The following is a 13,192-nucleotide window of genomic DNA, read 5'->3' as shown; positions in this document are numbered from 1 at the left end:
AAGGATGATTTAACTGAGTCCTTGAAGAAAGAAGAGATTTTAAAGAAGCAGCTTGAACGGGAACATGAAGTGATTAAGGCATGAAGTCATCTAGAGATGTTCATGCTCAGATCACTAAAGTTCAAGGTATTGAGTCCTTTTGTGATGCAGCCTGGAAGAAGAGTAAAGAGAAGCTTGAGTCCAATTTGGTTGAAGGATTTTTGATAGATGTGGACTCGACGGATGATGAAAATCATTCGTCGGATAATCAAAAGGATTATCCGTCGAGTGACAAGGAGCCTCATCCGTCGGCTGTGAGTAAACCAGTCAGCAAAGCTAAGCTAGCTAAGTTGAATGAGAAATATGGATCAATTTCTAAGAATTTTATTCCAGGAGAATCAAGTCAAGCCAGAAAAGAAAAGAAAGTTAATGTTGATCATCTGTCTATCAAGCAATTGAATGACAGATAAGAAAAGATTGAGGTTAAAATAGAAGTTAAAAAGAAAAACAATAGAAATGGGAAAGTAGGAATTAACAAACATAATAACTACACACCTGATAAATATGCACCAAGAAAAATTTGTGTTAAGTGTGGTAGTGTCAATCATTTGTCTGTTAATTGTAAATTTGCTATGCCTACTCCCATATCGGCACCCTCTTCTTTTCCCAACATGAATGACATGCCTACAATGCCTATGAATGTTATGTTTACTCATATTATGAATGCACAATTTGCTAATATGCCATTTGCACCTAATCCATATTATGCTGCATTTAATATGCCCAAAATGCCATTTAGCATGCCTAACTGGAATAACATGTTTGAAAATAACATGCCTTTTTCTGTTAATCAAAATGTGCATGATAATTCTATTTTAATGACTGGTCTCAAGGGTCCAACTCAAATGACTAAGGATGAATCTGAAATTCCCAAGTCAAATGAGATCAAACCTAAGAAACCAAATAAGAAATCTAACAAGGTAGGACCCAGAGAAACTTGGGTACCAAAATCAACTTGATTTGATTTTGATGTGAGCAGGGAAACAGAAAGAAAGAATCTTTGGTATTTGGATAGTGGCTATTCAAGGTACATGACTGGAGATTCTACCCTGCTCACTGTTAAGTGGCATTTATGACACTTATTTATGCTCTAATAAGCTTTGAGTTGGTGTATTTGTACTCAAGTTATTTATTTTTAACGCATTTTCAAGTGTTTTTGCATTTCAGGCTTTACTTCGTAAATCAGGTGAATTAGCATTATTTTGATGCTAATATGGTGTTTAGGATGTGTTGGACTAAAAGCTTGAAAGACTGGCTCGAAGCTGCGAGGAATAAAGAAGAAGAAAAAATGAAGTTTTGGCAGAAGGGAGGCGCTCCCGCCCTGGTGTTGCGCGCGGCTGCGCCGGGAGTACAGAAAGGCAGCGCGCCCGCACTGGTGAAGCGCGTGGCCGCGCTGGGTCGGGACATTAAAATCCTGATTCTTTTATAAATCAAATTACTGGACTCCTGGGATGCATGGACTACTATATAAACATAACTTTAGGCGTTTTTCAAGAGATATTGAGAGATATCAAGACATCAAGGAAGGAGAATACGACAAGAGACCTTTTGGCACAATTCAACAAGGGCGAAGACGAACTTGTTTATTCTTGTGAATCTTTGTTCTGAGTTGTAATTTGGATGCTTGTTTCTTGTTTTGATGAACCTATATTCTTGATTATACTTTGGTTTATTTATTCGTATAAAGACTATGTTTGTTATATCATATTTTCATTGGAACCCACGTTGGCGATGAGTTCGATTATGGACTAATCGTTATTGTGGGGTTCTAGCGGATTTACTTATGGATTTCTTTAGTTAAATTGTTTGATGCCTTAGTGTGTGGTGATTGTAAGATATCCTAGTTATGGTTGTATGTATTCGTCTTGTGAGCATCGCGAACTTATAAGATAGTGTGTTATGGTTGTTATGCATGATTTGTAGGTAATTTTAACCATCTTACTTGCCCTATGTAATCAAGATAGATAACTTGTGCTTAAACCGTTATGTTATCAAATTTTATAGACATATAGGGTCTCAATATAATTGGTGTCTATTCAACTTCTATCTCTTTTGTGGATGTCTGGTAGAATGGTACTCGTGCAACGAAATTTGGCGTTTATCATTTTGTGTTGTCTGATTAGTGTCATCACCATTGCATGCTAAGGTGGAGAATAATAAGGCTATTGAACGAAGTATTTAATGAAGTTAGAATCCCATGTTGCCATATATATTAACTCAGTCAAGCTTAATCTCGTAGTTGTAATAATTAGCGTAATTCTTAGTTATAAACATTCTAAAATTGTTATCTTCTTAGCATTGAATAATAACCATACATTGTTGCTTAGGTGCGTAATTTAGATAGTTAACCAATACATTCTCTGTGGGAACGAATCTGATTTATATTTTATACTACTTGCGAACTCGTATACTTGCGTGAAATATTAGCGCGTGTTTAGCGACTAACAAGTTTTTGGCGCTGCTGCCGGGGACTGCAGTATTAATTACTAGTTTATGTGCTTTCCATCATGGTCGTTAAAGTTCATTGACTCAGATATTGTTACTTATTTGTTCCTTGTTTTATTTCAGGTGATCTAGCGAGGGTGTATCCATACGCGTTCGCGTACTCGTAAGAGAACACTGGATAAAGTCGAGGAAGAACTTGTGGTAATTCGTAGGGAAGTTTTTGAGGAAGAAAAGAAGGTAGAAGAAGAAGAGAAAGTTGAAGAGCCAATTATAGTAGCTATGGGTGATCAAGCAGAAAATCCGAAGGCTTTGATGGACTATTCCAAGCCAAACATTAATGACATTCAGTCTAGCATCATTAGACCAGCCATCACGACTAACACTTTTGAGATCAAGTCAAGCACGATCCAGATGATACAGAACTCAGTTCAATTTGGGGGTTCTCCTACCGAAGACCCCAACATGCATATCAGGGATTTCATCGAGATCTGCGACACTTTCAAGTTCAATGGTGTGACTGAAGATGCTATCAAGCTACTACTCTTCCCATTCTCTTTGAGGGACAAAGATAAGTGCTGGTTACACTCTCTACCAGCGGGGTCTATCATAACTTGGGAAGATCTTGATCAAAAGTTTCTCACTAAATTTTTTTCCAATGCGAAGACTGCAGCAATCAGGAATGCTCTTACCCAGTTCGCCCAGAAAACTGGAGAATCTCTGTGTGAGGCTTGGGATCGATATAAGGAGATGTTAAGGAAGTGCCCACACCATGGCATGCCTGATTGGATGATTATCAACTATTTCTACAAGGGATTGGGTCATAGTTCTAGGCCCATGCTTGATGCAACATCAGGAGGAGCCTTGTGGGCTAAGAGCCACGATGAAGTTTATGAACTTATTAAACTGATGGCTGCTAATGAGTACCAGAATCCTTCCCGGAGACTGACTCAGGGAAAAGTAGAAGGAATTCTGGAGTTGGATGCAGCAACTGCTATAGCTTCCCAACTTTAGGCTTTGACAATGAAGGTGGACACTTTGGCTAATCATGGAGTTAATCAGATCACTAGTGTCTGTGAGCTTTGTGCTAGCGCCCATAAAACTGATCAGTGCGCAATTTCTAATGAATCAGCTCAGTTCGTGAGCAACTTCCAGCGATCGCAGCAACCTGTGCCAGCCACCTATCATCCCAACAACCGCATTCATCCTAATTTCAGTTGGAGCAATGCTCAGAATGCGGTTCAACGACCTTATCAACAGTATCCAGCTAAGCAGTACAACCCCCCGGTTTTCAGAAACCGCTGTATGCACCAAAACAACAACTCCAACTGTAACAAGCTAATGAAAAATCTGAATTAGAGGAGTTAAAGCTCATGTGCAAGAGTCAAGATGTTTCTATCAAGACCTTGAAAAATCAAATTGGATAAATTGCCAATGCCTTGCTAAATCGTCAACCTGGTACATTGCCTAGTGACACTGAAGTACCAAGAAAGAAGGAAGCTAAAGAGCAGGTAAAGACAATCACTTTGAGGTCTGGAAAGGTTACAAATCCCAATCAAACTCGAGAGTTGACTGAAGAAGCTGGGGTTGAGGAAGAAACAAAGCAGCAGGATGAAGAAGTGGAACCAAGGAAGACTACTGTTGAGCATACTCTGCCTGAGGGTAATACAGGGGAGAAACAGATCTATCCTCCACCGCCTTTTCCTAAGAGGCTGTAGAAGAAAAGGTTGGACAAGCAATTCGAGAAGTTTCTGAAGGTGTTCAAGAAACTTCATATCAACATACCTTTCACTGAGGCTCTCGAGCAGATGCCTAGTTAAGCAAAGTTTATATAAGGTATTCTCTCTCGGAAGGTGAAGCTAGATAATTTAGAGACCTTCGCTCTCACAGAGGAATGCAGTGATGTGCTGTAGCATAAGTTGCCTCCGAAGCTTAAAGATCCAGGAAGCTTCACTATTCCATGTACTATTGGTAAAATGTCTTTTGACAGATGCTTATGTGACTTGGGAGCTAGCATCAATCTGATGCCCTTGTCAATCTTCAAGCAATTGGACTTACCTGATCCCAAACTAACTTACATGACCTTGTAGTTGGCAGACCGTTCTATTTCATATCCGAGAGGTATTGTGGAGGATGTCTTGGTCAAGGTGGATAAACTCATCTTCCCTGTGGATTTTGTTATTCTTGATTTTGAGGAGGATAAGAAGATTCCCATAATCTTGGGAAGGCCCTTCTTGGCAATTGGCCAGACTTTGATTGATGTGCAGAAGGGTGAGCTTACAATGCGAGTGTTGGATCAGGATGTGATGTTCAATGTGTTCAATGCTATGAAATTTCCTACTAATAATGAGGAGTGCTTAAAAGTCGAGTTGGTCGACTCGATGGTCACATCAAAACTTGATCAAATGCTAAGGTCCGATGCCTTAGAAAAAGCCTTGTTGGGAAATTCAGACAGTGAAGATGATGAAGGAGATGAGCAATTGTAATATTTGAATGCGTCTCCCTGGAAGAGGAAGATCGATATGCCTTTTGAATCTCTTGGAATGGAAGAATTGAGCAAATCTCCTAAATGCCTCAAGCCTTCTATTGAGGAAGCTCCTACTCTTGAGCTTAAGCCTTTACATGAAAATTTGAGGTATGCTTTTTTAGGTGATGCATCTACTCTGCCTGTTATTATTGCATCTGACCTTTCAGGTAGCGATGAGGAAAAGCTTTTGAGAATTCTGAGAGAGTTCAAATCAGAAATTGGATGGACTATAGCTGATATCAAGGGAATCATCCCTTCCTACTGCATGCAAAAAATTCTGCTAGAAGAAGGTAGCAAACCTACAGTCGAGCAGCAAAGAAGACTTAATCCAATCATGAAGAAAGTAGTAAAGAAGGAAATTTTAAAGTGTCTAGATGCAGGGATCATTTATCCCATCTCTGACAGTTCATGGGTAAGCCCGGTTCAATGTGTAGCAAAGAAAGGTGGTATTACTGTGGTATCAAATAAAAAGAATGAGCTAATTACTACACGGACAATCACGGGGTGGAGAGTCAGTATGGACTACAAGAAGCTAAACAAGGCCACTAGAAAGGATCACTTTCCTTTGCCCTTCATTGATCAGATGCTTGACAGGTTGGCTGGTCATGAGTACTATTGTCTTCTGGATGGGTATTCAGGTTATAATCAGATTTGTAACGCTCCAGAAGATCAAGAGAAAACTACCTTCACTTTTCCATTCGGTACGTTCACCTTTAGACAAGTTTTTTTTGGTCTGTCTGGTGCACCAGCCACATTTCAGCGATGTATGATGGCCATTTATCCTGACATGATTGGCCAGAATACGGAAGTGTTCATGAACGACTTCTCAGTCTTTGGCGATTATTTTGATGAATGCTTGCAAAATCTTGGACATGTTCTCAAGAGGTGCGTTGAGACCAATTTAGTTGTCAATTGGGAGAAATGTCACTTTATGGTGCGTCAAGGCATAATTCTCGGGTACAAGGTTTCTAGTAAGGGTCTTGAGGTGGATAAGGCCAAGGTGGGGGTCATTGAAAATCTTCCCCCACCTATTTCTGTCAAGGGGATTCGTAGTTTTCTTGGTCACGCGGGTTTCTATAGGCGTTTCATCAAGGACTTCTCGAAAATTTCAAAGCCATTGTGCAGTTTACTAGAGAAAGATGTTCCTTTCAATTTTGATGATGAGTGCCTTGTGGTTTTTGAGACATTGAAGAAGAGTCTAATCTCGGCACTGGTCATAAATGCACCTGATTGGAATGAGCCTTTTGAGATGATGTGCGATGCAAGTGATTATGCAGTTGGAGCAGTTCTTGGGTAGAGGAAGAACAATATATTTCATGTAGTCTACTACGCAAGTAAGACTCTAAATGGTGCCCAAATGAATTACACTATTACGGAGAAAGAACTTTTGGCTATTGTCTACGGTTTTGAGAAATTTTGATCTTATCTACTTGGAACTAAGGTGACAGTCTTCACTGATCACGCTGCCATTCGATATCTCGTCTCGAAGAAAGACTCGAAGCCTAGATTGATTAGATGGGTTCTTTTGCTCCAAGAATTTGAACTAGAGATCAAGGATAGAAAAAGAACTGAAAATTAAGTTGTTGATCATCTCTCGTGTTTAGAGAATCCTAATGCTACTTTCTTGGATAAGACCTTGATAAATGAGTTTTTTCCCGACAAACAGCTGTTTGGAGTGCAAGAAGAAGAGCCGTGGTTTGCAGACAATGTGAACTACCTTGTGAGTAACATTATGCCTCCTGACTTATCTTATGCTCAAAGGAAGAAATTTCTACATGAAGTGAAGTGGTATATGTGGGATGAACTGTTTCTTTTTCTCCAGGGAGCTGACCAAATCATCAGGGAGATGTATTCCTTACAGCGAAACGGGGGGAATCTTGCGAGATTGCCACTCAACGGCTTATGGAGGACATTATGGTGGAGAAAAGACAGCAACTCGTGTTCTTCAAGCAGGCTTCTTTTGGCCAACATTATTTAAAGATGTGCATCAGTTTATTTTGAAATGTGATCGATGTCAATGTGTGGGTAATATGTCTAAAATGGATGAGATGTCTCTAAATGTGCTTCTCGAGGTTGAGGTCTTCGATGTTTGGGGAATTGACTTCATGGGGCCATTTGTCTCATCTTGCAACAATCAGTATATCTTGTTGGCGGTTGATTACGTGTCAAAATGGGTTGAAGTTAAGGCATTGCCAATGAATGATGCGAAAGTCGTGCTTTTTTTCTTCACAAGCAGATATTCACAAGGTTTGGGACTCCAAGAGTCATAATCAGTGATGAGGGGTCGCATTTTTGCAACCGCAAGTTCACTACCATGATGAAGAGGTATAATGTGAATCATCGCATTGCTACGGCTTATCATCCTCACACAAATGGTCAAGCTGAGGTATCTAACAGAGAGATAAAGCGCATTTTAGAGAAAGTGGTATGTCCATCAAGGAAGGATTGGTATTTGAAGCTTGATAAAGCTGTTTGGATGTATAGAATAGCATATAAGAGTCCATTGGGAATGTCGCCGTTTCAGTTGGTTTATGGTAACGGGTGTCATTTACCGGTGGAGCTCGAGCATAAAGCTTATTGGGCTTTGAAGAAATTAAATCTGGACTTGGATGCATCTGGAAAGAAAAGGATGCTTCAATTGAACGAACTTGATGAATTTCAACTTCAAGCATATGAGAACAACAAAATGTACAAGGAGAAAGTCAAGAGGTGGCACGATCGGGGTCTAGTGCTCAAGAAATTTATGCAAGGGCAACAAGTTCTTTTATTCAACTCTCGTCTACGTCATTTTCCTGGAAAGTTGAAGTCAAGATGGTCAGGGCCCTTCATAATCAAAACTGTGTTTCCACATGGAGCGATGGAAATTTTTGAGAATGATCCGGGCCAAGCATTTAAGGTAAATGGTCAACGGGAGAAGCATTATTATGGTGATATGGCAAACCGCGAGGTGGTTAGTGCCGTTTTATTGTCCACTTGATCTCGTTATTCTACATCGAGCTAGCGATATAAAAGAAGCGCTTCTTGGGAGGCAACCCAAGTATGTTGTACATTAGTAGGTAGAGGAAGCAAGAAAAAAAGAGAAAAACACAAAAAATTCAGAAAAAGAAGAAAATTCGGGGCCAAGTACAGAAGTTGGGCGCGCCCGTGCTGGCCAAGCGCGTGACCGCGCCGTTTTTCCAGTAATCAAGCGCGGCCGCCTGTTCTAGCGCGCGGCCACGCCGGTTTTCCAGAATGTGAGCGCGGACGCGCTGTCCAAGCACACGGCCGCGCCGAGTGCCTGTTCCAAAAAAAATAAAAACAGCAGTTTTATTAGAGAAAATCGGGATTTTAATTCCAAAATCAATTCTAACCCGATTTTTACTCTTCCACATCCCATAATTCCCTCTACTAATCAATTCCATTATTCCCACGATTCCCATAATCAATTCCCACTTCTATTCCTTATCAAATTCACTCCCCTCCACCTATAAATACATACACTTGCATACATCTTCTCCACCAATTCACAAACTCTCAACACATATTCTCTCTAAACATTTAAGCTTTTATTCGCTCTTTTTCAATCCGATGGAACCCAAAAGACAGGGAACTCAAGTTGGAAGCAGCGCCACCAATTCTTCTACTGCGAGTGGTGTGAGGCCCATGTTTTCTAATCCTGAGGCTGAGGAGGAGTACACGAGGCTTCTCTCAAAGCCTATTGCTAAAGAGAGAGAATTTTTTCCATCAAGAAAAGATGGTAGGCTATTGGAGATGATTTTGGAGATGGGTTGGGTTCCTTTCTGTGAGGCTCCCGCTACTATGCCCATGTGTGTTGTGCGGGAGTTCTACACCAATGCTAAGGCGGAGAAAAATGGTTTTACGGTGGTGAGGGGGAGGACTATTTACTACAGTGCTGAGGCTATCAGGATGGTGATTGAGTAGCCTGCGAGAAAGGTGGGCCAGGACTCTTGGAATGATAAGACTCCCGAGAACTTCAATTTGGATCTCATCGTTGCTACTCTCTGTGTGCCTGAGACTCATTGGAAGTTCAAGAGGGGCACTACTGATTACTCCACATTCCCTGCTTTATGCATGAACATGTATGCACTTGCTTGGAACTCGTTTATTTGTGCTAACATCGTGCCATCTTCGCATGTCCATGAGATTACGGTGGATCATGCTCGTCTGTTTTAGGGTATTCTGCAGGGTGATTACATTGATTTGGGGATGGTGATATATCAGGGGATCTTGAGGTTTTTGAGAGGAGGTACTACTGGGGCGATTTCGTATACGTCCAATGTGACAAAGTTGTGCGTGGCAGTTGGTGTTCATTGGCCCGCACATGAGCAGCTTCAGATTCCCAGTGCTCCTATTGACAGTTATATGCTGCACAGCATGGTCGAGTGGTATGGAGGGAAGCCCGATTCCTAAGGGGCTTGGTTATTCATATGATCATCTACCAGGAGGACGTCCAGCCCCTCAGTCATATGCCAGTGGTACATAGCAGGCTAGCAAGGTGGCTTAGAGAGCCGAGTTGGGAGAGGAAGCCCGTCCGTCGCAACAGCAGCAGAGGGAGGCAGCAGGAGCAGAGATGGGAGCTGGTTTGAGTTCGACGCAGTATAGGCATCTTACGAGGAGGATGGATGCGATGGATGACATCCATAGTCATTTTGTACGCGATCTCACCCAGGCACTTGGGACTGCATTTAGAGCCACCGGAGTTGAGATTCAGTGGCCGGTATTTGGTGAAGATTCCGTGTATCCACCTCCGGACACACCTGACACTCCACCCTTTGAGGGTGAGGATTCTGATTCACAGTAGGTATGCCTGATTCCTTACTATTATCTTCACTGAGGATAATGAATATTTTAAGTTTGGGGGTAGTAGTTGAAGGAATATATTTGTGTGAGTCTCATATAGTTGCATGTTCATGATAATTTTATTTCATATAGTTGCATATATTTTGCCATGTAGTTTTTTTTATTTTATTTTTGGTAGTTTTTATGATAGTTTGTTCATGTAGATGCATTTGCATTATATTATGATTACCTTAGATAATTTTTCCGATTAATTGGTGATAATGATGCTAGTGTAGTGATGTCGTATTTAGTGATGTTGAGTCTTATTGGATTGATTTGCATGCTAGAGACATTTGTATTTCACTAAGTCTTATTGGTTGCTACAGTGCTAGATCATAGTCATGATTTGTTAGTTTGTTTAGGTTTAATCACTTGTTTATATTTAGAATTGAGGGTATTCTCTTAATAATAAAAGACATGGATATTTAGAAATCGGAGAAATTGGATTTCATTGCTAGTTGTGTGGCTAGGTGTCAAATGGCTAGTAGCCGACTCATATTTTTATGAGTAGTCTAGGGTTGAATGAGATAGAGCGAAACGCACTCATTCAGAAATTGAAAAAATATAAAAAAAGAAGAAAAAAAAGAAGATAATAAGTGTTATGTATAATTGATCACGAGTGGGCTCTTTAGTACTCGAGTTATTAAGTTCTTAGGGGACTTTGTGCCTACTGACCTAAGGCTTCTATAGTCTAGGATCCGCTAACCTAACGCTCGCTACATGGGTACTATTGTATAAGTCTTTTGTGGACCTCACTCATTGCACGATCAAATAAGTATATTTGTGTTGTTTTGTCGTGAATAAAAGCGTGAATCCATGTTAACTCCGATATAAAAATTGAAGTGTTATAAATTATTTTGAGTCTAGCTTTTATTCTGTTTATAAACTTGCGATTGTTTTGATAAGTAGTGAGTTATGATTGTCGATCTAGTTACGATAGTATATCTGTAAGCATTGCACACACGCACGTCTCTGGTGTGTAGATTGATTTGTGAGATTTGATGGATCTTTATACGAATAATAGCATTTGCTGAGGTGTTCCTGGTTGATTGGTTTAGTTATTCTTTGGGGATCGTTGCATTCATGTATTTTTATTTCTTGTTCTTTGAGTCTGTTTATGCTTGAGGACAAGCATCGATTCAAGTTTGGGGGTGTGTTAAGTGGCATTTATGACACTTATTTATGCTCTAGTAAGCTTTGAGTTGGTGTATTTGTACTCAAGTTATTTGTATTTTAACGTGTTTTCAAGTGTTTTTGCATTTCAGACTTTACTTCGTATAGTGTACACTTATTTATATTAGCATTGTTTTGATGCTAATATAGTGTTTAGGATGTGTTGGAAGAAAAGCTTGAAAGATTGGCTCGAAGCTGCGAGGAATAAAGAAGAAGAAAAAATGAAGTTTTGGCAGAAGGCAGGCGCGTCCGCGTTGGTGTTGCGCGCGCCCGCGCCGGGAGTACAGAAAGGCAGCACGCCCGCACTGGTGAAGCGTGCGGCCGCGCTGGGTCGGGATATTAAAATCCTGATTCTTTTATAATTCAAATTGCTGGACTCCTGGGATGCATGGACTACTATATAAACATAACTTAGGTCATTTTTCAAGAGATATTGAGAGATATCAAGACATCAAGGAAGGAGAAGACGGAAAGAGACCTTTTGGCACAATTCAACAAGGGCGAAGACAAACTAGTTTGTTCTTGTGAATCTTTGTTTTGATTTGTAATTTTGATGCTTTTTTCTTGTTTTGATGAACCTATATTCTTGATTGTAGTTTGGTTTATTTATTCGTATAAAGACTACGTTTTTTATATCATGTTTTCATTGGAACCCACATTGACGATGAGTTCGAATATGGGCTAATCGTTATCGTGGGGTTCTAGCGGATTTACTTATGGATTTCTTTAGTTAAATTGTTTGATGCCTTAGTGTGTGGTGATTATATGATATCCTAGTTATGGTTGTGCGTATTCGTCTTGTGAGTGTCGCGAACTTATAAGATAGTGTATTAATTCTTAATGAAGCAAAAGTGAATTTAAGGATTTATAACTTGCCATGCTAGCATAGGTTCATGTATTATTATGCATGATTTGCAGGTAATTTTAACCATCTTAATTTCCCTATATAATCAAGATAGATAACTTGTGCTTGAACCGTTATGTTGTCAAATTCTATAGACATATAGGGTCTCAATATAATTGGTGCCTATTCAGCTTCTATCTCTTTTGTGGATGTCTGGTAGAATGGTACTCGTACAACGAAAGTTGGCATTTATCAGTTTCGTGTTGTCTGATTACCGTCATCACCATTGTATGCTAAGGTGGAGAATAATAAGGCTATTGAATGAAGTATTTAATAAATTAAAATCCCATGTTGTCATATATATTAACTCAGTCAAGCTTACCTCGTAGTTATAATAGTTAGCATAATTCTTAGTTATAAACATTCTCAAATTGTTATCATCTTAGCATTGAATAAAACCATACATTGTTGCGTAGGTGCGTAATTTAGATAGTTAACCAATACAGTCTCTGTGGGAACGAATATGATTTATATCTTATACGACTTGTGAACTCGTATACTTGCGTGTAATATTAGCGCGTGTTTAGCGACTAACACTCACTGAGTTCAAGAAAAGAGCTGGCCCAAGTATTACTTTTGGAGATGACAATAAAGGTTATACTGTGGAATATGGCTTGATTTCAAAAGATAATGTCATCATTGAAGAGGTTGCCCTAGTGGATGGTCTCAAGCATAATTTGTTGAGTATCAGCCACCTTTGTGATAAGGGCAACTCAATTACCTTCAATTCAGAAGCCTGTGTTGTGACAAAAAAAAGAGCAACAAAGTGGTTCTCACTGAAGTGAGAAAAGGAAATGTGTACCTAGCTGACTTTAACTCATCAAATGCAGAACCAATCACTTATCTTCTCAGTAAAGCAAGTCAAGAAGAAAGTTAGCTATGGCACAAGAAGCTGTCTCATCTAAACTTTAAGACCATGAATGAGCTTGTCAAGAAAGAATTGGTTAGAGGTATTCCTCAAGTGGAGTTTACAAAGGATAGATTGTGTGATGCCTGCTAGAAAGGAAAGCAGATCAAGGCATCATTCAGAAAGAAACTTGATTCAACAATTGAAGAACCTTTACAACTATTGCACATGGATTTATTTGGACCAATCAATGTGTTGTCCATCTCAAGTAAAAGATATTGCCTAGTAATTGTAGATGATTTCTCAAAGTTCACTTGTACATATTTTCTAAAGTCCAAAGATAAAGCTAGTGAAATCATCATCAATCACATATGGCAAGTCAACAATCATCCTGACTTCAAAGTAAGAAGAATCAGGAGTG

At 39.7% G+C, this 13,192-nt stretch overlaps 1 non-coding gene across 1 annotated transcript; it reads right to left on the bottom strand.

Moving 5' to 3' along the window:
• Window positions 1-3,153: 3,153 nt before the first annotated feature.
• LOC141676346 (small nucleolar RNA R71) lies at window positions 3,154-3,260 on the bottom strand. Its single transcript, XR_012556942.1, has one exon. It is a non-coding gene; the product is annotated as a small nucleolar RNA R71 (small nucleolar RNA).
• Between the last annotated feature and the right edge of the window lie 9,932 nt (window positions 3,261-13,192).

The sequence above is a fragment of the Apium graveolens genome, chromosome 7, assembly GCF_009905375.1.
Source record: "Apium graveolens cultivar Ventura chromosome 7, ASM990537v1, whole genome shotgun sequence".
Classification (NCBI taxonomy): Eukaryota; Viridiplantae; Streptophyta; class Magnoliopsida; order Apiales; family Apiaceae; genus Apium; species Apium graveolens.
This window is presented reverse-complemented; position numbering and strand designations above follow the sequence as displayed.